Source organism: Oncorhynchus mykiss, chromosome 1 (genome assembly GCF_057628025.1).
Source record: "Oncorhynchus mykiss isolate SJ-2025 chromosome 1, ASM5762802v1, whole genome shotgun sequence".
NCBI classification, from domain to species: Eukaryota; Metazoa; Chordata; class Actinopteri; order Salmoniformes; family Salmonidae; genus Oncorhynchus; species Oncorhynchus mykiss.
Window position 1 is genome coordinate 21,716,777 of NC_143022.1, and position 25,666 is coordinate 21,742,442.

General features: G+C 42.4%; 1 protein-coding gene across 4 annotated transcripts in view; it reads right to left on the reverse strand.

Annotated features, from left to right (window-relative positions):
* LOC110506262 (protein strawberry notch homolog 2) overlaps nt 1–25,107 on the reverse strand; it is a 117,676-nt gene extending 92,569 nt beyond the window's left edge. For all 4 annotated transcript variants that reach the window (XM_036967004.2, XM_036966954.2, XM_036966919.2 and 1 more), the window contains exon 1: nt 24,876–25,107. The gene's annotated coding sequence lies outside the window, so the exon portion shown is untranslated. The remainder of the gene's footprint in view (nt 1–24,875) is intronic.
* Nucleotides 25,108–25,666: the final 559 nt, after the last annotated feature.

Consider the following 25,666-nt stretch of genomic DNA (forward strand, 5'->3'; position numbering starts at 1 on the left):
ATAAGTACAAAATGTTAGGGAAACAGATTGTCTTAATTATTATCCACATAATATTTCACATTTCCAGTTGCTGCAGGATTATATTCCTGGTATAGCAAACTGACGCAAATTAAAGATCCTACATCTGTATCATAGGCCTGCGGGTATAATAAGCTAATACCTACACCTTAACTAAAGTTTTTAAACTTCATTAGAGTAAAATCAAAAGTCAGTCAAGCCATTGATAATAGGGAAAATACAAGAAGGATATTATATTGTGGCAAACATTACAGTTGGAACTTAATTTGGCTCCCCAAAAAATGGCTTAACAGAATGAAACAAAACACTTACGAACTGGTTCAAACTTTCCCAAAACTTTTGAACAGGCTGCAGCAATTGCAGCAATTACCAAGAAAGGCTACTGCCTACCGTACCCAACTAATGATAGCAATTAGCTAATGATATACAAGACCAGTCGAAAGTTGACACAGACTCATTTAAGGGTTTTTCTATATTTTTACTATTTTCTACATTGTAGACTAATAGTGAAGACATCAACACTATGAAATAACGCGTACAGAATCATATAGTAACCAAAAAAGTGTTAAACAAATCAAACTATATTTTATATTTGAGATTCTTCAACGTAGCCATTATTTGCCTTAACAGCGTTGCACACTCTTGGCCTTCTCTCGACCAGCTTCATGAAGTAGTCATCTGGAATGCATTTCAATTAACTGGTGTTAATTTGTTAAAAGCTCATTTGTGGAATTGCTTTCCTTCTTAACACGTTTGAGCCAATCAGTTGTGTTGTGACAAGGTAGAGGTGGTATACAAAAGATGGCCCTATTTTGTATAAGACCAAGTCCATATTATGGCAAGAACAGCTCAAATAAGCAAAGACAAATGACAGTCCATCATTACTTTAAGACATGAAGGTCAGACAACTTTGAAAGTTTCTTCAAATGCAGTCGCAAAAACCACCAAGCGCTATGATTAAACTGGCTCTCATGAGGACCGCCACAGGAAAGGAAAGACCCAGAGTTACCTCTGCTACAGAGGACAAGGTCATTAGAGTTACCAGCCTCAGAAATTGCAGCCCAAATAAACGCTTCACAGAGTTCAAGTAACAGGCACATCTCAGCATCAACTGTTCAGAGGAGACTGTGTGAATCAGGCCTTCATGGTCGAATTGCTGCAAAGAAACCACTACTAAAGGACACCAATAAGGAGAAGAGACTTGCTTGGGCCAAGAAACACGAGCAATGGACATTAGACTGGTGGAAATCTGTCCAAATTTGAGATTTTTTGTTTACAACCGCCATGTCTTTGTGAGACGCAGACTAGGTGAAAGGATGATCTTTGCATCTGTGGTTCCCACTGTGAAGCATGGAGGTGGTGGTGTGATGGTGCTTTGCTGGTGACACGGTCTGTGATTTATTTAGAATTCAAGGCACACTTACACAGCATTCCGCAGCGATACGCCATCCCATCTGGTTTGCGCTTTTTGGGACACCTCCAGGCGGTGTAAGGGCTATTTGACCTATCACTATTTGAGTGATGAGTGCTGCATCAGAATATCTGGCCTCCACAATCACCCGACATCAACCCAATTGAGATGGTTTGGGATGAGTTGGACAGCAGAGTGAAGGAAAAGCAGTTAACAAGTGCTCAGCATATGTGGGAACTCCTTCAAGACTGTTGGAAAAGCAATCCAGGTGAAGCTGTTTGAGAAAATCCCAAGTGTGCCAAGTAGAAGTCGACCGATTAATCGGAATGGCCGATTTCAAGTTTTCATAACAATCGGAAAATCTGTATTTTTGGTCTCCAATTTGGACGTTTTTTTTTTTTACACCTTTATTTAACTAGGCAAGTCAGTTAAAAACACATTCTTATTTTCAATGACGGCCTAGGAACAGTGGGTTAACTGCCTCGTTCAGGGGCAGAATGACAGATTTGTACCTTGTCACCACGGGGATTCAATCTTGCAACCTTACAGTTAACTAGTCCAATGCTCTAACCACCGGATTACATTGCACTCCACGAGGAGCCTGCCTGTTACGCGAATGCAGTAGAAGCCAAGGTAAGTTGCTAGCTAGCATTAAACTTACCTTATAAAAAACAATCAATCACTAGTTAACTACACATGGTTGATGATATTACTAGTTTATCTAGCGTGTCCTGCATTGCATATAATCGATGCGGTGCGTATCGTTGCACTTAAAGTCCTTAAAATCAACATACAGAAGTAAATATTTTTAAACCTGCATATTTAGCTAAAAGAAATCCAGGTTAGCAGGCAATATTAACCAGGTGAAATTGTGTCACTTCTTTTGCGTTCATGCACGCAGAGTCAGTGTATTTGCAACAGTTTGGGCCACCTAATTTGCCAGAATTGTACGTAATTATGACATAACATTGAAGGTTGCGCAATGTAACAGGAATATGTAGACTTATGGATACCACCCGTTAGATAAAATACAGAACGGTTCCGTATTTCACTGAAAGAATAAACGTCTTGTTTTCGATATGACAGTTTCCGGTTTCGACCATATTAATGACCTAAGGCTCGTATTTCTGTGTGTTATGTTATAACTAAGTCTATGAATTGATAGAGCAGTCTGAGCGATGGTAGTCACCAGCAGGCTCGTAAGCATTCATTCAAACAGCACTTTCGTGCGTTTTGCCAGCAGCTCTTCGCAATGCTTCAAGCATTTATGACTTCAAGCCTATCAACTCCCGAGATTAGGCTGGTGTAACCGATGTGAAATGGCTAGCTAGTTAGCGGGGTGCGTGCTAATAGCGTTTCAAACGTCACTCGCTCTGAGACTTGGAGTGGTTGTTCCCCTTGCTCTGCTTGGGTAACGCTGCTTCGAGGGTGGCTGTTGTCGATGTGTTCCTGGTTCGAGCCCAGGTAGGAGCGAGGAGAGGGACGGAAGCTATACTGTTACACTGGCAATACTAAAGTGCCTATAAGAACATCCAATAGTCAAAGGTTAATGAAATACAAACGGTATAGAGAGAAATAGTCCTATAATTCCTATAATAACTACAACCTAAAACTTCTTACCTGGGAATATTGAATACTCATGTTAAAAGGAACCACCAGCTTCCATATGTTCTCATGTTCTGAGCAAGGAACTTACTTAAACGTTAGCTTTCTTACATGGCACATATTGCACTTTTACTTTCTTTTCCAACACTTTGTTTTTGCATTATTTAAACCAAATTGAACGTTTCATTATTTATTTGAATCGAAATAGATTTTATTGATTCATTATATTAAGTTAAAATAAGTGTTCATTCAGTATTGTTGTAATTGTCATCATTACAAATAAATAAAATAAAAAAATTGGCCGATTAATCGGTATCGGCTTTTCTGGTCCTTCCGATAATTGGTCGGTGTTGAAAAATCATAATCGGTCAACTACTAAAGCTTTTTTTTACCCCTTTTTCGTGGTATCCAATTGTTTAGTAGCTACTATCTTGTCTCATCGCTACAACTCCCGTACGGGCTGGGGAGAGACGAAGGTTGAAAGCCTCCGATACACAACCCAACCAAGCCGCCCGAACTTCTTCTTAACACAGCGCCATCCAACCCGGAAGCCAGCCGCACCAATGTGTCGGAGGAAACACCGTGCACCTGGCAACCTTGGTTAGCGCGCACTGCGCCACAGGAGTCGCTGGTGCGCGATGAGACAAGGATTTCCCTACCGGCCAAACCCTCCCTAACCCGGACGACCTCCCGGTCGTGGCCGGTTACGATAGAGCCTGGGCGCGAACCCAGAGTCTCTGGTGGCACAGGTGGCGCTGCAGTACAGCACCCTTAACCCCTGCGCCACCCGGGAGGCCCCAATATAAGATATATTTTGATTTTTTAAACACTTTTTTGGTTACTACATGATTCCATGTGTTATTTAATCGTTTTGATGTCTTCACTATTATTTTACAATGTAGTAAATAAAAAATAAAGACAAACTTTAAAAAATAATACCCACTCACATTACATTGTCCAAACAAACATTGCAGTTGTAGCCTACGTCCAATGAGGTCTATGCACTCACAATGGCCAACGCACATTTCATGCGTTCTGTATCTCAAAGCCATATTAAATATATTTGTAAAATAGTTTCTATTTAACTGATAATTGAGAAATATACTATACCTACAGAAAGCTTAGAACATCCTCTCTCCATCTGTGACAACACAATCGCTGTGTTATACCAGCAATTGGATTTGACAATGTTACACAATCAGAACAATTTTCTTTTGCTTAGGGCATTTGTTTTCTCCAGACACAGAGCGAGAGACACAGAGCGAGAGACACAGAGCGAGAGACACAGAGCGAGAGACACACTTGCTAGACACAGAAGTAGGCCAAATCAAAGGGTCGCAAAATGGTCACAGTCTGAAGCCTTTTCACCAGAGCCACTAACTTTTGTTTAACTTCATTGAAAAAGGACTTCGCAATCAACAGTAACTTAGGCCAAGGCTCCTCAATTGCGTTCTCCCTCTCCTCAGTAGCAAGGCAGCCCTGGAGAATTTGTCCGGCTACAATTTTATTACTGGCAAAGTAAACTGTGGAGTGTACTCTGAATCTGAATAGGCTGGTGTTAACAATGAGTGGGTGATTCTGATCTAAGCCATAGGGGACTGGACTATTGGTCAAGGCAGGATACAGAGTAGCCTACTGTGTGGAAACACTAGCAGATAGCAGGATAGTCTTTTCCGTCAAACCCAAGCAGGGGGAAAGGAGAGATTACATTAGCCTACATTAGAACAGCAAAGCTGTTGAAAGCTTTTTAACTCTTTGCATAAGGTACTATCCGCTTCCTTCAACAAGCTCAGCTCCAAGTGAAACAGAAATCAGCCTAAATGACAATGCAATACAGGTTTTATTTGACGTACACCTAACCTACAGTGCCTTGCGAAAGTATTCGGCCCCCTTGAACTTTGCGACCTTTTGCCACATTTCAGGCTTCAAACATAAAGATATAAAACTGTATTTTTTTGTGAAGAATCAACAACAAGTGGGACACAATCATGAAGTGGAACGACATTTATTGGATATTTCAAACTTCTTTAACAAATCAAAAACTGAAAAATTGGGCGTGCAAAATTATTCAGCCCCCTTAAGTTAATACTTTGTAGCGCCACCTTTTGCTGCGATTACAGCTGTAAGTCGCTTGGGGTATGTCTCTCAGTTTTGCACATCGAGAGACTGAAATTTTTTCCCATTCCTCCTTGCAAAACAGCTCGAGCTCAGTGAGGTTGGATGGAGAGCATTTGTGAACAGCAGTTTTCAGTTCTTTCCACAGATTCTCGATTGGATTCAGGTCTGGACTTTGACTTGGCCATTCTAACACCTGGATATGTTTATTTTTGAACCATTCCATTGTAGATTTTGCTTTATGTTTTGGATCATTGTCTTGTTGGAAGACAAATCTCCGTCCCAGTCTCAGGTCTTTTGCAGACTCCATCAGGTTTTCTTCCAGAATGGTCCTGTATTTGGCTCCATCCATCTTCCCATCAATTTTAACCATCTTCCCTGTCCCTGCTGAAGAAAAGCAGGCCCAAACCATGATGCTGCCAACACCATGTTTGACAGTGGGGATGGTATGTTCAGCTGTGTTGCTTTTACGCCAAACAGGGCGTAAAAAGTTCAATTTTGGTTTCATCTGACCAGAGCACCTTCTTCCACATGTTTGGTGTGTCTCCCAGGTGGCTTGTGGCAAACTTTAAACAACACTTTTTATGGATATCTTTAAGAAATGGCTTTCTTCTTGCCACTCTTCCATAAAGGCCAGATTTGTGCAATTTACGACTGATTGTTGTCCTATGGACAGAGTCTCCCACCTCTGTAGATCTCTGCAGTTCATCCAGAGTGATCATGGGCCTCTTGGCTGCATCTCTGATCAGTCTTCTCCTTGTATGAGCTGAAAGTTTAGAGGGACGGCCAGGTCTTGGTAGATTTGCAGTGGTCTGATACTCCTTCCATTTCAATATTATCGCTTGCACAGTGCTCCTTGGGATGTTTAAAGCTTGGGAAATCTTTTTGTATCCAAATCCGGCTTTAAACTTCTTCACAACAGTATCTCGGACCTGCCTGGTGTGTTCCTTGTTCTTCATGATGCTTCTTCTCTGCGCTTTTAACGGACCTCTGAGACTATCACAGTGCAGGTGCATTTATACGGAGACTTGATTACACACAGGTGGATTGTATTTATCATCATTAGTCATTTAGGTCAACATTGGATCATTCAGAGATCCTCACTGCTTCTGGAGAGAGTTTGCTGCACTGAAAGTAAAGGGGCTGAATAATTTTGCACGGCCAATTTTTCAGTTTTTGATTTGTTAAAAAAGTTTGAAATATCCAATAAATGTCGTTCCACTTCATGATTGTGTCCCACTTGTTGTTGATTCTTCACAAAAAAATACAGTTTTATATCTTTATGTTTGAAGCCTGAAATGTGGCAAAAGGTCGCAAAGTTCAAGGGGGCCGAATACTTTCGCAAGGCACTGTATATAAAACATTCAACAATGAAATTAGCAGCAATAAAGCTACTGCTTTGCATTGAAGCTTGACAAGGTGAGGCACGGGTTTTAAGGAATCAGTCACCACCTATGATATTTTAAGTGCTCTGAGGACCTGGCTTGGCTGTAGACAGAGTCTGAGTGGCTGGAATGACAAACTACTGAAAAAGATGGGAAAGCTGGGGGTGGACTAAATGCTGCACAGTGGCTGCAAAGTCAAGCGCCATCCCCCAGACCACTGGGTGCATTCTGTATGCCATTTTATATTCTGTTTTGTTATGGCCTATCTTGCATGTCCAGTGCCAGCCTAACAGTAGCTTTTTGCTTTCTAGATAACTGCTTCCTACAGTGGGCTAAAGGGACTGATCTGGTTTCTGTTCCATTCTCTCTGGAGACTCAGGTGGAACCCGACCTGTGACATTCTCAGGTGGAGCCGGACCTGTTTCTCACCACTGGGGCCCACATAGCGATCCCTTTCCTTCTCAAACACAGACACGCAGCTACATGTCACCACAGACAGGACAGTATGTTAAGATTTCTTGGTGTAATATTTTCATCATCATCAAGATTTCAGCTCTAAAAATGTTTTTCTCTGCGACTGTAATTCATCCTCTAAAAATGAGGGATTGTTGAAGCTTTCAACACAAGGCTAAATATGATATTGTATCTTACATACAGTGCCTTCAGAAGGTATTCATACCCCTCACCTTAATGAACGTTTGTGTTACAGCCCGATATAAAAATGGATTAAATATATTTTTTCCTCACCTATCTACACACATACCCCATAATGGCAAAGTGAAAACATGTTTTTTTAAATGTTGGCAAATTTATTGAAAATTAAATAAAGAAAGCACTAATGTACATAAGTATGCACACCACTGAGTCAATAAATGTTAGAATCACCTTTGGTAGCAATTACAACTGTGAGTCTTTCTGGTTAAGTCTAAGAGCTTTGCACAACTGGATTTTCAAAACGCTTCAACCTCTGCCAAATTGGTTGCTGAACAATGCTAGACAGCCATTCAAGTCATGCCATAGATTTTCAAGCAGATTTAAGTCAAAACTAACTCGGTCAGAAACATTCGCTGTCTTCTTGGTAAGCAACTTGTGTAGATTTGGCCTTATGTTTTAGGTGATTGTCCTGATGAAAAGGTGAATTCATCTCAGTGTCTGGTGGAAAGCAGACAACCAGGTTGTCCCTCTAGCATTTTGCCTGTGCTTAGCTCCATTCTGTTTACTTTTATTGTAAAAAAAACGCCCTAGTCCTTAACGATAACAAGCATACCCATAATGATGAAGCCGCCACTATTCTTCAACATATAGAGGAGAATGGTACTCCGTAATGTGTTGGATTTGCCCCAAACATAATTTTTTGTCCTGAATACAAAGCGTGAATTGCTTTGCCACATTTTTTGCAGTATTACTTTAGTGTCTTGTTGTAAACAGGATGTATGTTTTGGAATATTTTTTTTTTCTGTACAGGCTTCCTTCTATTCCCTCTGTCAATTAGGTTAGTATTGTGGAGTAACTACAATGTTTATCCATCCTCAGTTCTCCCATCACAGCCATTAAACTCTGTAACTGTTTTAAAGTCACCATTAGCCTCATGTGAAATCCCTGAGTGGTTTCCTTCCTCTCTGACAACTGAGTTAGGAAGGACACCTGTATCTTTGTAGTGACTGGGTGTATTGATACACCATCCAAAGTGTAATTAATAATTTCACCATGCTCAAAGGGATATATTCAAAGTATTTTTTTACCCATCTACCAATAGGTGTCCTTCTTCACGAGGCATTGGAAAACCTCCCTGGTCTTTGTGGTTGGATCTGTGTTTGAAATTCACTACTCGACTGAGGGACCTTATAGATAATTGTGTGTGTGGGGTACAGAGATGAGGTAGTCATTAAACAATCATGTTAAATGCTATTATTGAGTGCATCCATGCAACTTGTGTGACTTGTTAATCACATTTTTACATCTGAACTTATTTACGCTTGTCATAACAAATGGATTGAATACTTAGACAACACATTTCAGCTTTCATTTGTAAACATTGCCAAAAACATAATTCCACTTTGACGTTATGGGGTATTGTGTGTAGGCCAGTGACAAAAAAAATCTTAATTTAATAAATTTTAAATTCAGGCTGTAAGACAACAGGTGAGGCACTGTAGGTGAGCTCAACCTGAGGTGGGGTTAAAAGGGAGTTGGAGGGAATCCTCCTAAATCAAACATGAGATCTACTGACAATGATCATTCCAATTGACCCTGAGAGGTCCAGCATTAGGGGGAGGAGTCCTAGAGAGATCAGCTCCTCTTTCACCAGGTCAGAGAGAAGAGAGAACACTAGCCTGGTCCCTGATCTGTATGTGATTAATAGCACGGACAGACCAGTAGGATTGTCGAGTGTCTGCCGGCCGAGAGTACGCTGCACCCCTGAGCAAAGTGCAGGACGTAATTTACAAACCAATTGTACATGGGCGAAAAATGGCAGCTGTCAGTCGCCCACCGGCAGGTGGTGCTTATAACACACAGCAAAGTCAGCAAGTGAACGGTGAACAATTACACAATCTATTGAACCTAACAACCTGAACTCAATAAAAACCTTTGACGGTGAAATTAGCAGAAAGAACACTACTGCTTTACATTAAAGATTGACATAGAGTCCGAGGCAAGAGTTAAGAGGACGCGGTCACCAGTCGCCAGTGTTGTAGTCGTCACTAAACCTAGAGTCCGAGTCGAGTCCCAAGTCTCCTGTCCTCGGGTCACGAGTCCCTACGGCTAAGTTCGATTCAAATCCGACTCAGAGTCACCAATGGTCAAGTCACAAGTCCCTATGGCTAAAGTCATTACTAATACTACCGGATTGATGCTCTTCTGAAGCTAGATTCACACCTCTATTGATTTGGCTCAGATTTGGCTGAAGAAAACTAATGGCGGGCTGGCGGGAAGATTTTTATTTGAGCATTGAAGTAACGCAACGATTTCCTTCCTATTGTCCAATGGTCATAATTGCCTGCAATATGCAATAGCCTATGAAACAAATAAGTCCTTTATACACATATTTTAAAATAATGTTAATAATAACAAAAAAGGCATTTTACTGAACTTGTGCACGTGACCTTAAAACAAGAAACCATCAGCAATTGAACAAAACATTGTTAACCCCCTGCTATTGTCTGTGATAAGGGTTCCTGTCTCTCTGACTGGTGAAAGAAGAGCTGATCGCTCTAGGATTCCTCTCCTTAATGCTGGATCACTCAGGGTCAACTGGAATGAACATTCTCAGGAGATGATCTCATGTATTTGACTTAGGAGGATTACATCCAACTCCATTTTAACACCACCTCGGGTTGAGCTCACCCATGTATGATAAGAGCAAATATTTAGCTTTGTGGTGACAGCTTCTACAATCCTATATTTTTAGAGGATGAATTACAGTCACAGAGAATTGTTTTATTTTTTTTAGTTAGAATCTTGAAGATAATATTACCCAAGAAATCTTGACGTACTGTCTCGTCTGTGGTGTCGTATAGCTCCGTGCCTGTCAGTGTGTGTTTGAGAAGGGATTGCCCTGTGGGCCCCAGTGGTGAGAAGTAAAGAGAATGTCACAGGTCGGGCTCCAGAAGGCAGAACAGAAACCAGATCAGTCCCCTTAGCACCTGTCCACTCTAGCTACCTACAAAGTGAAAAGACAAACGTATTTGTATTTTGTATTCTTTAAGGATCCCCATTAACTGTTGCCAAAGCAGCAGCTACTCCTCCTGGGGTCCAGTAACATTAAGGCAGTTATCTACAATTTAAATTATTACATAACACATTAAGTGTGTGCCCTCAGGCTACTACACACTGTGTAGAGTGCGTGTCTTATCACTTGTATATGTAAGCATGTCTGTGCATGTCTCTTCACAGTCCCCACTGTTCCATAAGGTGTATTTTAATGTTTTTTTATATATCTGATTCTACTGCTTGCATCAATTACTTGATGTGAAATAAGAGTTCCATGTAGCTATGGCTCTATGTAGTACTGTGCGCCTCTCATAGTCTGTTCTGGACTGTGAAGAGACCTCTGGTGGCATGTCTTGTGGGGTATGCATGGGTGTCCGAGCTGTGTGCTAGTATACTGAACAAATATATAAACGATTTTACTGAGTTAAAGTTCAAATAAGGAAACTAGTCAATTGAAATAAATGAATTAGCCCCGAATTGATGGATTTCACATGACTGGCCATAGGCCCGCCCACTGGGGAGCCATAGGCCCGCCCACTGGGGAGCCATAGGCCCGCCCACTGGGGAGCCATAGGCCCGCCCACTGGGGAGCCATAGGCCCGCCCACTGGGGAGCCATAGGCCCGCCCACTGGGGAGCCATAGGCCCGCCCACTGGGGAGCCATAGGCCCGCCCACTGGGGAGCCATAGGCCCGCCCACTGGGGAGCCATAGGCCCGCCCACTGGGGAGCCATAGGCCCGCCCACTGGGGAGCCATAGGCCCGCCCACTGGGGAGCCATGCCCAGCTAATCAGAAATAGTTTCCCTCCACAAAAAGGGCATTATTACAGCTGTCCAGGTAGCTGGTCTCAGATGATCCCGCAGGTGAAGAAGCTGGATGTGGAGGTCCTGTGCTGGCGTGGTTACACATGTTCTGCTTTTCTGAGGCCGGTTGGACGCTTGGCAAAATGTTCTAAAACAGCGGCTTAAAGTAGAGAAATATAAATTAAATTCTCTGGTAACAGCCTGGGTGGACATTTCTGCTGTCAGCATGCCAACTGTGGCATTGTGTCAGGTTACAAAACTGCACATTTCAGAGTGGCCGTTTGTCCCCCAGCACAAGGTGCACCTGTGTAATGATCATGCTGTTTAATCAGCTTCTTAATATGCCACACCTGTTAGGTGGATGGATTATCACGCAACGGTGAAATACTCTAACAGGGATGTAAAATTTGTGCACAAAATGTTATAGAAATAAGCTTTTTGTGAGCATGGAACATATCAAAATCTTTTATTTCAGCCCATGAAACCAACCTTTTACATGTTGCGTTTATATTTTTGTTCAGTATAGTTTAAAAAACAGACAGCTCGGTGCATTCAGCATGTCAAAACTTAATATTGATGAAGTCAATCTCTCCTCTACTTTGAGCCAATGTTAGTTCTCCGTGTACATTTAAGTGCCAGCCGTGCTTCCAATTGTAATTTTTCTAAGTCCCTCTGTGTGGCACCTTACCACACGACTGGACAGTAGTCCAGGTGCGACAAAACTAGGGCTTGTAGGACCTGCCTTGTTAAGAAGGCAGAGCAGCGTTTTATTATGAGCAGACTTCTCCCCATCTTAGCTACTGGGTTAGGGGAGGGTTTGGCCATCTGGGATGTCCTTATCCCCTCGCGCTCTAGCATCTCCTGTGGCAAAGCCTACTAATCATTACCTATTATGATGATAATAATAATAACAATAAGGAGATCAAGAAAAAGAGAGTATAGGAGCGAGAGCTACGTGCATGACACAAACAGGTGCTGTTAGATTACAATATTATTTTTCTGCCTGTTTGGAACAGTGTAAACACTAAATACATTAAGTAATATCAGCCTGTTCTAATGCAAAAATATTTATTACAGCATAGCAAAAGATTTTAAAAAGCATTATCTATGAAATTGCTTTCTCTTACATTTTGCCATTGCATTAGGCTAGGTGCTCACGGAATCAGTAGGCTATTAAACAAACACTCAAACAGGCAACAGATGCAAGATCGGTCTTATTTCATTAAATATACAGTACCAGTCAAAAGTTCGGAAACACCTACTCATTCAAGGGTTTTTAATTTTTTACTATTTTGAAATAATACACATGTAGAAACCAAAGAAGTGATAAACAAATCTAAATATTTTATATTTAAGATTCTTCAAAGTAGCCACCCTTTGCCTTGTTGACAGCGTTGCACACTCTTAGCATTCTCTCGACCAGCTTCACGAGGTAGTCATCTGGAATGCATTTCAATTAACTGGTGTGCCTTGTTAACAGTTCATTTGTGCAATTTCTTTCCATCTTAACACGTTTGAGCCAATCAGCTGTATTGTGACAAGGTAGGGGTGATACACAGAAGATAACCCTATTTGGTAAAATAACAAGTCCATATTATGGCAAGAACAGCTCAAATTGGCAAAGAGAAACAGTCCATGATTACTTTAAGACATGAAGGTCAGTCAATCCGGAAAATGTCAAGAACTTTGAAAGTTTCTTCAAATGCAGTTGCAAAAACCATCAAGTGCTATGATGAAACTGGCTCTCATGAGGACCACCACAGGAAAGGAAGACCCAGAATTACCTCTGCTGCAGAGGATAAGGTCATTAGAGTTACCAGCCTCAGAAATTGCAGCCCAAATAAACGCTTCAGAGAGTTCGAGTAACACACATCTCAACATCAGCTGTTCATGGGAGAATGTGTTTGAGTCAGGCCTTCATGGTCAAATTGCAAAGAACTGCAAAGAAACCAATACTAAAGGACACCAATATAAAGAAGAGACTTGCTTGGGCAAAGAAACATGAGCAATGGACAGACCAGTGGAAATCTGTCCTTCGGTCTGATGAGTTCAAATTTGACGCAGAGTAGGTGAACGGATGAGCTCCGCATGTGTGGTTCCCACTGTGAAGCATGGAGGAGGTGTGATGGTGTGGGGGTGCTTTGCTGGTGATACTGTCAGTGATTTATTTTGAATTCAAGGCACACTTAACCAGCATGGCTACCATAGCATTCAGCAGCAATACGCCATCCCATAAGGTTTGCGCTTAGTGGGACTATCATTTGTTTTTCAACAGGACAATGACCCAACAACTCCAGGCTGTGTAGGGGCTATTTTACCGAGAAGGAGAGTGATGGAGTGCTGCATCAGATGATCTGGCCTCCACAATCACCCAACCTCAACCCAATTGAGAAGGTTTGGGAAGAGTTGGACAGCAGAGTGAAGGAAAAGCAGCCAACAAGTGCTTTGCATATGTGGGAACTCCTTCAAGACTGTTGGAAAATAATTTCAGGTCAAATCAAATCTTATTGGTCACATACACATGTTTAGCAGATGTTAATGTGAGTGTAGCGAAATGCTTGTGCTTCTAGTGCCGACCATGCAGTAATATCTAACAAATAGTCTAACAATTTCACAACTACCTTATACACACACAAGTGTAAAGGAATGAATAAGAATAAGTACATATAAATATACGGATAAGCAATGGCCGAACGGCATAGGCAAGATGCAGTAGATGGTATAGAGTACAGTATATACAGTGGGGAGAACAAGTATTTGATAACCTGCAAAATGGGCAGTTTCCTACTTACAAAGCATGTAGAGGTCTGTAATCATAGGTACACTTCAACTGTGAGAGACGGAATCTAAAACAAAAATCCAGAAAATCACATTGTATGATTTTTAAGTAATTAATTTGCATTTTATTGCATAACGTACGTATTTGATACATCAGAAAAGCACAACTTAATATTTGGTACAGAAATCTTTGTTTGCAATTACAGAGATCATACGTTTCCTGTAGTTCTTGACCAGGTTTGCACATACTGCAGCAGGGATTTTGGCCCACTCCTCCATACAGACCTTCTCCAGATCCTTCAGGTTTCGGGGCTGTTCGCTGGGGGGAAAAAAAACTGACTTTCAGCTCCCTCCAAAGATTTTCTACTGGGTTCAGGTCTGGAGACTGGCTATGCCACTCCAGGACCTTGAGATGCATCTTACGGAGCCACTCCTTAGTTGCCCTGGCTGTGTGTTTCGTTGTCATGCTGGTAGACCCAGCCACGACCCATCTTCAATGCTCTTACTGAGGGAAGGAGGTTGTTGGCCAAGATCTCGCGATACACGGCCCCATCCATCCTCCCCTCAATACGGTGCAGACGTCCTGTCCCCTTTGCAGAAAAGCATCCCCAAAGAATGATGTTTCCACCTCCATGCTTCACGGTTGGGATGGTGTTCTTGGGGTTGTACTCATCCTTCTTCCTCCAAACACGGCGAGTGGAGTTTAGACCAAAAAGCTCTATTTTTTTCTCATCAGACCACATGACCTTCTCCCATTCCTCCTCTGGATCATCCAGATGGTCATTGGCAAACTTCAGACGGGCCTGGACATGCACTGGCTTGAGCACGGGGACCTTGCGTGCGCTGCAGGATTTTAATCCATGACAGCGTAGTGTGTTACTAATGGTTTTCTTTGAGACTGTGGTCCCAGCTCTCTTCGGGTCATTGACCAGGTCCTGCCGTGTAGTTCTGGGCTGATCCCTCACCTTCCTCATGATCATTGATGCCCCACGAGGTGAGATCTTGCATGGAGCCCCAGACCGAGGGTGATTGACCGTCATCTTGAACTTCTTCCATTTTCTAATAATTGCGCCAACAGTTGTTGCCTTCTCACCAAGCTGCTCGCCTATTGTCCTGTAGCCCATCCCAGCCTTGTGCAGGTCTACAATTTAACCCTGATGTCCTTACACAGCTCTCTGGTCTTGGCCATTGTGGAGAGGTTGGAGTCTGTTTGATTGAGTGTGTGGACAAGTGTCTTTTATACAGGTAACGAGTTCAAATAGGTGCAGTTAATACAGGTAATGAGTGGAGAACAGGAGGGCTTCTTAAAGAAAAACTAACAGGTCTGTGAGAGCTGGAATTATTAATGGTTGGTAGGTGATTAAATATTTATGTCATGCAATAAAATGCAAATTAATTACTTAAAAATCATACAATGTGATTCTGGATTTTTGTTTTAGATTCCGTCTCTCACAGTTGAAGTATACCTATGATAAAAATTACAGACCTTTACATGCTTTGTAAGTAGGAAAACCTGCAAAATTGGCAGTGTATCAAATACTTGTTCTCCAACCTGAACATATGAGATGAATAATGTAGGGTATGTAAACATTATATAAAGTGGAATAGTTTAAGTGACTAGTGATAAATTTATTACATCCAATTATTAAAGTGGCTAGAGAATGAGTCTGTATGTTGGCAGCAGCCACTCAATGTTAGTGATGGCTGTTTAACAGTCTGATGGCCTTGAGACAGAAGCACTTTTTCAGTCTCTCAGTCCCAGCTTTGATGCACCTGTACTGACCTCGCCTTCTGGATGATAGCGGGGTGAACAGGCAGTGGCTCGGGTGGTTGTTGTCCTTGATGATCTTTTTGGCCTTCCTGTGACACCGGGTGGTGTAGGTGTCCTGGAGGGCAGGTAGTTTTCCCCCGGTGATACGCTGTGCAGACCTCACTACCCTCTGGAGAGCCTTACGGTTGTGGACGGAGCAGTTGCTGTACCAGGCGGTGATACAGTCCGACAGGATGCTCTCGATTATGCATCTGTAAAAGTTTGTGAGTGTTTTTTGTGACAAGTCAAATTTCTTCAGCCTCCTGAGGTTGAAGAGGCGCTCTTGCGCCTTTTTCACCATGCTGTCTGTGTGGGTGGACCATTTCAGTTTTTGACACACTTCAAATGGCCCTCACCTCCTCCCTGTAGGCCGTCTCGCTGTTGTTGGTAATCAAGCCTACCACTGTAGTGTTGTCTGCAAACTTGATGATTGAGTTGGAGGCGTGCATGGCCACGCAGTAATGGGTGAATAGGGAGTACAGGAGAGGACTGAGAACGCACCCGTATGGGTCCCCAGTGTTGAGGATCTGGGGGGTGGAGATATTTTCCAACCCTCACCACCTGGGGGGCGGCCCGTCAGAAAGTCCAGGGCCCAGATGCACAGGGCGGGGTTGAGACCCAGGGTCTCGAGCTTAATGACGAATTTGGAGGGTACTATTACTATAATGCTGAGCTGTAAACGATGAACAGCATTCTTACATAGGTATTCCTCTTGTCCAGATGGGTTAGGGCAGTGTGATTGCGTCGTCTGTGGACCTATTGGGGTGGTAAGCAAATTGGAGTGGATCTAGGGTGTCAGGTAGGGTGGAGGTAATATGATCCTTGACTGGTCTCTCAAAGCACTTCATGATGACGGAAGTGAGTGCTACAGGGCGATAGTCGTTTATTTCAGTTACCTTCGCTATCTTGGGAACCGGAACAACGGTGGCCCTCTTGAAGCATGCGGGAACAGCAAACTGGGATAGGGATTGATTGAATATGTCCGTAAACACACCAGCCAGCTGGTCTGCGCAAGCTCTGAGTACACTGCTAGGGATGCCATCTAGGAGCGGCAGCCTGCGAGGGTTAACACGTTTAAATGTTTTACTCACATTGGCTGCAGCGAAGGAGAGCCTGCAGGTTTTGGTAGGGGACCTTGTCAGTGGCACTGTATTGTCCTCAAAGTGGGCAAAGAAGTTATTTAGTTGGTCTGGGAGCAAGACATCGGTGTCCGCGACGGGGCTGGTTTTCTTTTTGTAGTCCGTGATTGACTGTAGACCCTGCCACATGTGTCTCGTGTCTGAGCTGTTGAATTGCGACTCTACTTTGTCTCTATACTGATGCTTAGCTTGTTTGATTGTCTTGCTGAGGGAATAGCTACACTGTTTGTATTCGGTTATGTTTCAGGTTGCTTTTACCATGATTAAAAGCAGTGGTTCGCGCTGCTTGATTTGTTTAACACTTCTTTGGTTTCTACATGAATCCATGTGTTATTTCATAGTTTTGATGTCTTCACTATTATTCTACAATGTAGACAATATAAAGACAAACTTTTGACTGGTACTGTATATTGAAAGCCAGGCACATTTAACAGTTAGGCTATTGATTATAGACCTAATTAAGTTGGGGTTTCGTCTCTCCTCAATTTTCTTAGAAAATTAAGCTAAGGCAAGGGCGTTTTCCTCCTCATTGCTGCTGCTCAATCTTAATATGCTGGTTAACTTTGCTATTATGCACATAGCAACATAGGGAAAGGCACCTATTCTACAGGGCACTAGAGATTGTTTCAGAACAGCGTTATCCAACGCGGGAGAAAGCTCATTTGTTATAAAATAATATTTAGAGTTACCATTATTTTTACATAATATAACCACATACAAGTTCAGTATCACATGTCTTAGAGTGATGGACTGTGCCATCCCCGCGGTCTCCACAGAGACAGGTGCAAATCACAGGTGTCTTGTGCAACACGGGGAGAAAAAAATATAAATATGCAACTCCTCGACTAAATAAAATCTCAGTCTACCAACAGCTTATTGACCAGTCGATATATAGTGTATTATCCAGATACAGATTTAGCACTTGGTGGTTTATAGCAGCTTCCCACAAGAATGGGCTTTATGTGGGGCAGGTGAACCTGTAGCCATTTTACTTCAGCAGTATTTAGCATGAGATCATCTCTAAGCTTTACAGGAATTTGGCTCTGTATAAAGGCCGCAACACTGCCACGAAGGGCATTTCTGTCTTTTCTGTAGATGTTATAGCCATGCATCGCTACCACTGTATCAAAAGGTATTTTCTAAGTAAGTTTCAGAGATCAGAATAGGAATATGTCTGAATATGAATCATCTGTTATTAGTAATTTATTGATTTAATTAACCTTTTTTCTTATGCTAAATATGTTAATGTGGGCTATTTTTAGCACTTTTTTGGGATGCTTAGCAGAAGTAGACGTAACAATGTTAATTATGTTTGAGCTGATAGTGCAGGGTGAGGTGACCACAGTTGAATTCCTACTAGGGCACACAGTCTCAGTGCTAACAGTATAATTATGGTTCAGTGTATACAATAGCTGTAGAGGCATTCAGGAGAGTTTGAGGGGACGCAAATTAGGTTACTTACATTGTGACTGCCAACGCCCCTAGGAGAATTTACATTTGATGCAGGATTACTACCACTCAGCAACACAATGGTAGGGATTACTGATCTGGGCTTGGGTCATTGATAAGTCAGTAACGCAGCCTTCAAAATGTGTGGACAGAGTCCAGGAGACAAGATGATTTGGATGGACTCCATTTCTGTAGAGCATATTCGGTTTCCAGAAGGTGTCAAAGTTACCTATAAAAGTTATTCCAACTGAGCTACAGTAATATTTTAGCCAGGTGTGTAATGCCAGAAGCCTACTGAATCTTTCACACCGATGGTACCGGACATGAAATAATTGGCCGCTTTTTGGAATCTTTGAAAGCAAAAATCCATGATTTAAAATCATTTTTCAGCAGTTCCGAGCTAGCCCTCTTAATGACATTTGACCTCACATGGACTACAACAGCGTCAGCTCCCGGCAGCGGTCGCAAAACGGTCGGAAGAAGCCTTGTGATGTCCTGTACTTGTGCTTCAAGTTAACACAGGGTTTTTGTCCAGGGAACAGAGGTGTCTTTTACCTTAGAAGCTGCCAATGACAACAGCTGGTGCAATGGTCGAAGAGGTCCGGCTATTCTTCGTCTCGAGTGGTTTCGCAAACCCCTTGAGGAACAAAGGCCGGTGGGGCCCGATGGACCAGAGCCAGCTGTAGTATCCATCGTGGATGATGAATGAACAGGAGAACCCGAGGTAGAAGCCACTGGAGGGAGACAGAACAGAGGACGAAGGCGCAGGTACCTCCGGGTCCGATCTAGAATCTGAAGCCCCCAGGGAAGAAGGCACCGCAAAGCAGTTTCTCACCTGGGTCCGGGCTTACGTTCGCCAAGGAGGTAAGGTTTGTAACGCAGGCTAGTAAAACACGTTTTGTCAACAACGGAAGCTGGCACCGGACGTGCAGAGCGTAACTTTGTGATTGGTGTGTGTTCGGATTTGGGAGGAGGATGTGAGGAATAGACTGAGGTGTTGATTGCAAAATCTACCCATGCAAGGCAAGCAAAACAAAATAATATAAACAAAAATCAGTCTGGTGAGTTCTCCTTAAGACAACTCGAGTGTCTGTCGTTGTCACGCAGAGGACAAAGATAAGGCCCAGAGATCCGGGACCAGGTTATACTTCCAAACGAGTTGACTGAAACCATGCACACAATAAATACCATCCTCTCAACCAGCAACACTACACTCGATACCTCAGTGTCTAATCTTTCTCCATTAATGAACTACTAATGAAACAGCCAAGCTCTGCAGTTTTTACACACATAATTGATAAGAAATTCAGAAATGGCAGCTAATCATCAATTTCTGTAGTTACTCGTGGGAATGCTCTGAGTAGATGCAAAACAAACTTTTTATTATTTAGGAATACAAATATTACTTATGCTATGAATACATTTCCAGGTAGCCTACTTCATAAGTACCAGATTTGCAGCTTGGTATGTTTTAAAATATAAATCTTACATTTCACTACCCACAACCTAGGCTAGCTTGGAGAATGACAGAATCATCTTCATCCATTAATGTGGTTGTTAATATTGCCCTAATATTTCCTTGCTGGATTAGTTCCATGTTGAAATTACAACGTTTGCCTTTCCAGAGAAGGATGTTGACACTCCTCAGACTACTGAAAGGCACAGCATTGAGCACCCTCTTCTGCATTTTAATCATCTTCAGAATGGCTCATGTGGCCGAGACACACATAGAGCCTTTTATGGTTGGCATGGTTCTATGTGTCGCCTCAGACTGTGTAGTTGGAACAGTATGCCCTTTTTTCCTGCAAGAACCATGGCTCTACCAGCTCATGTTTAATACATGAACCATAAGTCTACCTAATGAAGGCCAGAGTCCAGGAAAGACAGGAACAGTCAAACCCATTACCCATTCCTGACTCCCCCCACCTCTCTCTGCTCCTCCTCCACTCTACATTTTCACTCTTGCTCCAATCGGCCCAGAAGCTATAAATTAGATTTATCACTAGCTCTGGGATGAGGGGAAAGAGTGGTGGTAGCACAGCACAAAAAGTCCATGTCAGGGGAAGCAGTGAGCTGACAGTAAAAAAGAGAGCGCTGTTTGGGTGCATTAAATCACACGCCCTGCTCCTTGTCCCTGCTGCGTTCAACAACAGAGCCTTGTGCCCTTCAGAGCTCTGGCAGAAAGGGTAGCGCTGGAGTGCACTTGCTGACGCAGGGGAGGGGGAGCAGTAGAGTAGCACCCCCACACTGAGGCACAGTGAAAGGAAGCAAGGCTGTGGATCAACTCACTCAGCCTAGCAGCAACACATTAATTAGCATTGGTATTTTGGTTATAATACATTTATAAACATAAGATTATCTAGAACTACATCCTATGGAAGCCTAAATGTTAGTTTGTACAGTGGGGCAAAAAAGTATTGTCAGCCACCAATTGTGCAAGTTCTCCCACTTAAAAAGATGAGAGAGGCCTGTAATTTTCATCATAGGTACACTTCAACTATGACAGACAAAATGGGAAAACAAAAATACAGAAAGTCACATTGTAAGATTTTTAATGAATTTATTTGCAAATTATGGAAAATAAGTATTTGGCCACCTACAAACAAGCAAGATTTCTGGCTCTCACAGACCTGTGACTTTAAGAGTCTCCTCTGTCCTCCACTCGTTACCTGTATTAATGGCACCTGTTTGAACTTGTTATCAGTATAAAAAGACACCTGTCCACAACCTCAAACAGTCACACTCCAAACTCCACTATGGCCAAGACCAAAGAGCTGTCAAAGGACACCAGAAACAAAATTGTAGACCTGCACCAGGCTGGGAAGACTGAATCTGCAATAGGTAAGCAGCTTGGTTTGAAGAAATCAACTGTGGGAGCAATTATTAGGAAATGGAAGACACACAAGACCACTGATAATCTCCCTCGATCTGGGGCTCCACGCAAGATCTCACCCCGTGGGGTCAAAATGATCACAAGAACGGTGAGCAAAAATCCCAGAACCACACGGGGGGACCTAGTGAATGACCTGCAGAGAGCGGGGACCAAAGTAACAAAGCCTACCATCAGTAACACACTACGCCGCCAGGGACTCAAATCCTGCAGTGCCAGACGTGTCCCCTGCTTAAGCCAGTACATGTCCAGGTCCGTCTGAAGTTTGCTAGAGAGCATTTGGATGATCCAGAAGAAGATTGGGAGAATGTCATATGGTCAGATGAAACCAAAATATAACTTTTTGGTAAAAACTCAACTCGTCGTATTTGGAGGACAAAGAATGCTGAGTTGCATCCAAAGAACACCATACCTACTGTGAAGCATGGGGGTGGAAACATCATGCTTTGGGGCTGTTTTTCTGCAAAGGGACCAGGACGACTGATCCGTGTAAAGGAAAGAATGAATAGGTCCATGTATCGTGAGATTTTGAGTGAAAACCTCCTTCCATCAGCAAGGGCATTGAAGATGAAACATGGCTGGGTCTTTCAGCATGACAATGATCCCAAACACACCGCCCGGGCAACGAAGGGGTGGCTTCGTAAGAAGCATTTCAAGGTCCTGGAGTGGCCTAGCCAGTCTCCAGATCTCAACCCCATAGAAAATCTTTGGAGGGAGTTGAAAGTCCGTGTTGCCCAGCAACAGCCCCATAACATCACTGCTCTAGAGGAGATTTGCATGGAGGAATGGGCCAAAATACCAGCAACAGTGTGTGAAAACCTTGTGAAGACAGAAAACGTTTGACCTCTGTCATTGCCAACAAAGGGTATATAACAAAGTATTGAGATTAAGTATTTGGTCAATAACATTTTCCACCATAATTTGCAAATAAATTCATTAAAAATCCTACAATGTGATTTTCTGGATTTTTTCCCCTCATTTTGTCTGTCATAGTTGACGTGTACCTATGATGAAAATTACAGGCCTCTCATCTTTTTAAGTGGGAGAACTTGCACAATTCGTGGCTGACTAAATACTTTTTTGCCCCACTGTATGTTCAATACAAAGAAGTCAACTTTTAGCATTTATTATTTATGTAAGATCCATTTTCTTTTGTCAATACCTATTTTTCACCGGATGTGACAAAATAAGAACAGTGGAGTAGAGTTTTTTTCATTTTTTTATTACACTCCTGACTTTATGTCAACTCATGTCAGGAAGTGAACAGCTGTCTATTGATCGAGCTCTGGGGTGCACTGCCGCTAGCAAGGAGAGGGGGGAAGCTTGTGGTTTTCATTCAGTAGACATATTCCTGCATGATAGTTAAAGAGCCTGTGTGTTGCCATTAAGCTCCAGTAGCCGTGGAGAGCGAGAGAGGTGGTCATTGGCCTTGATGTCATGAATTTCTAACCCTTCTCTATCTCGCTCCCCTCGGCCATGGTGGATAAACAGGAAGCTCAGTAACACAGCATATTCAACTGGCAATCAGCAAATAGCATCCCTCACTAGGGGAAATGACCATGGAAAAACTACCATGGCAACCTGTGCCAACGTTAGCATTTTCCCTGACTAGCCTGCAGGCATCGAAGGCAATTGTACTCTGCTGGGAAGAAATTGTGAAGTGGCTACAGATTTGTAAGAGAACGGTCATTTGATTTCTTCATGAGCAATTATCCTTACTTGTGCCTACAAGGAATCAAGAGAATCTCAACTGCCAGCCATAAAAAACACTTGTGGTATCATGCCAGGCAGACACAAGAGCTAACATTTCTACAGCTAGGCCTATAAAGTTACACTGCAGTTGCACATAATACTCAGACAAGCAGGACTAAAGTTTAAGGGGTCAATGCCTCCTCACAGCTGTCAGTGATCTACAATCCAGGCAAGCTACAATGACACATGCATCGCCTCCTGCTCTTCCCCACTCCCCTCTCATAACACACATAAAGCTTCAGCACAATGCATGTGTCAACATTTCCCCTCTTCACAAGTCCAAACAGGGTAAAAATGTTTTATCAAAATTAGGGATGGAAAAATGCTTTCAGTATAAACTTAAACGACTAAAGCCAGATAGAGAGTATGTAGATGATAATGAGATCTTTATATATTTTTTTATAATATGATCTTTGAGAACTAACAATCACAAATAAAAGCTACAGTCAGGGAGAATTGAAAATCCCCAAAACAATGAATTTAGCAGATTTTGTTACTATGTTAGAGCAAAAGAAAACAGCATTAGCCAAAGCAAAATGCATAGAATTGCAGGAAATGTTCTTTAAAACAGCAACATTTTCTTTCAGCTCCATGGTAGAATATGTAGAATGGCAGGGAATGAGCTTAAAACGGCAACATTTTCCCTCAGCTCCACAAATGTTCAATGTGTTACCAAGATGGGGGCCTCTAAAATTCAGCTGCTCTGACCACACCCATTACTTAAGCCCCCTTTTGAGCCAGAAAAACCCCTGCAGACAGGTCTGGAACTGCATTGTGACTAGAGTCCATATGCCTGCTAGTGCCTATGTCCCTAAACATGCCACATTCACATAGAAAGGTATTTCAGCCAAACAAGAGATGTGCTGCCTTGCCTTTGACTGCCAGTGACTTATCATGCACCTCACAACTCCATAATTATGTGTGGGTTTGCATGTAACAAATTGAAATAAATTCTAAAACGTCTGTTTTCCATCTGAGCCTTATCCATCTATATTCTATTGGGATATGGTTGACTACTTTATATCCAACCTATCAAAAGTACTAGCTATGAAAAGAGAGATGTTAAATGTAATGTGAATTAGAGTTCCAAAGTTTACATTAAAAGAAAAGATGGTCACACTGTCCACTGATTCAGAAAGGATTAGGAAAGAAAGCGGGGATGTGAGGGCTATCAATATCACTATGAGAAAAAGGTATACTTTCAATGTGGAAAACCTGTTGTGTATTCTGTTAACTACATAACGAAAGGTTCAACCGACGATCATTCAAATACGCAATACCTAGCTAGCCACTTAATTTAAAAAAACGAACGCAGTTCTTTAGTAAAGTAAAGGCTTTACATGTATGGTTAGCGTAATAGCCAACAATACCATAGACTTCGTGTAAACACAAGCCTTAACGTTCGCTTTCTAGCTACTATAGTTATTTCAAATACTTTCCAGATATCTAGCAAATATAGTTAAGGTTGTCTTTAAATGCATGTCCGATAAATAAAATAAAGTTGCTTTGATGACAAATCATGTCGCTACAATGCCGGGAACTAGCTATGCTAGCTAACTAAGCAGTACAAAAATATTTAGGGGAAATCTTTGGTACAAAGGCAGAGATAGCTAGCTAGCTACCACTAGCCAAGCCAAGGTGCTCTCTGAGATAACTAGTTAGTACTAAAAGCGTAGCGGCTGGCTAGCGGCTGGCTAGACATAACGATAGTTAAACGAAGATTGAAAACTACAAAACAAAAACATACATTTGACAGCAATCTTTCAGTAGCATTCAAAATAACGTTAAATACCACTTAGCTACACGTTCACCAACGTTAGCTAGCTAAACAAATAGATGCTATCGAAGTGCGACGACTATTAGCTTGCCTGGCTACCAAGCTAACTATGTTGCTCAAGCTGCTTGAGAAGTCTTGAGTCGATCGAGCAGGGGATTGATAGCTAAGGTTAGCTGACGATGTGTCGTTCGCGCCGTGTTTACGTTTTACGAAAAGCTGAAATTAAACTTACCACGAATGTGTTTCTTATTCTGAATACAAGATCCGTTCGCAGTTATGTTTTCAATCGAATTATTGCTTTAAATGGACCAAAACAAGGAATTTGGTCCAACTTTTATTTTCAGTTGTTTCCTTCACTTCCTGATAGACGCCGCCATCTTGCAAGCAGATATTTCCTCTGCTGTCGTCACTCCGTATGTCACACAGTGGGATACTCCTGCCGCGTTCAATTGCTAGTCGGAACTAGGAAACTCGGAAACTTTACGACCTGCTAATTGGTTGAATGCGGCACGTGTATAACTAAAACCAGTTAGCGAGTCGTACATTTCCGAGTTGCCTTGTTCCGACTAGTATATTAACGCAGCATCAGAGATGTCGCTCATTCATGGTGCACTCAAGAAACTGGGAACTCGGAAAATACGCGGTCAAATAATGACGTCGTCGATCTTCAGATCGGAAAGTCGGAGCTCTAAGAGGTCCGAGCTCCGGAGTTGGATGAACACAATTAGACCCAACCAAATCACGAGAAAACAAAACTATAATTACTTGACACATTGGAAAGAATTAACAAAACAACTGAGCAAACTAGAATTATATTTGGCCCTAAACAGAGACTACACATTGACAGAATACCTGACCACTGTGACTGACCAAAACTTAAGAAAGCTTTGACTCTGTACAGACTCAGTGAGCATATCCTTGCTATTGAGCAAGGCTGCAGTAGGCAGACCTGGATCTCAAGAGAAGACAGGCAATGTGCACACTGCCCACCAAATGAGGTGGACTTCCTAACCTCCTGCCAAA